Below are 238 nucleotides of genomic sequence, written 5' to 3'. Positions count from 1 at the left end.
CCGGAGTCCCGCCGGCCGCTCTGCCGGGGGAGCGGAACGGGCGGGAGCTGCTACGCCGAGAGGGCGAAGCGTCAGAGGAGGGAAGCGGGACCCCGGCGGTCACAGCGCGCTTCGCTTCCTTCTGCCCCCCCGCTCTAGGGGCCGGACTGTCATAAGGAACAGCCTCTTCCCCAGCTCGTCAGCGTCAGAGGAGGGAAGCGGGACCCCGGCGGTGACAGCGGGGTTCCTCTGGCTCTGG

The sequence above is a fragment of the Aptenodytes forsteri genome, unplaced genomic scaffold (genome assembly GCF_000699145.1).
Source record: "Aptenodytes forsteri isolate BGI_AS27 unplaced genomic scaffold, ASM69914v1 Scaffold295, whole genome shotgun sequence".
Classification (NCBI taxonomy): domain Eukaryota; kingdom Metazoa; phylum Chordata; class Aves; order Sphenisciformes; family Spheniscidae; genus Aptenodytes; species Aptenodytes forsteri.
This window is presented reverse-complemented; position numbering follows the sequence as displayed.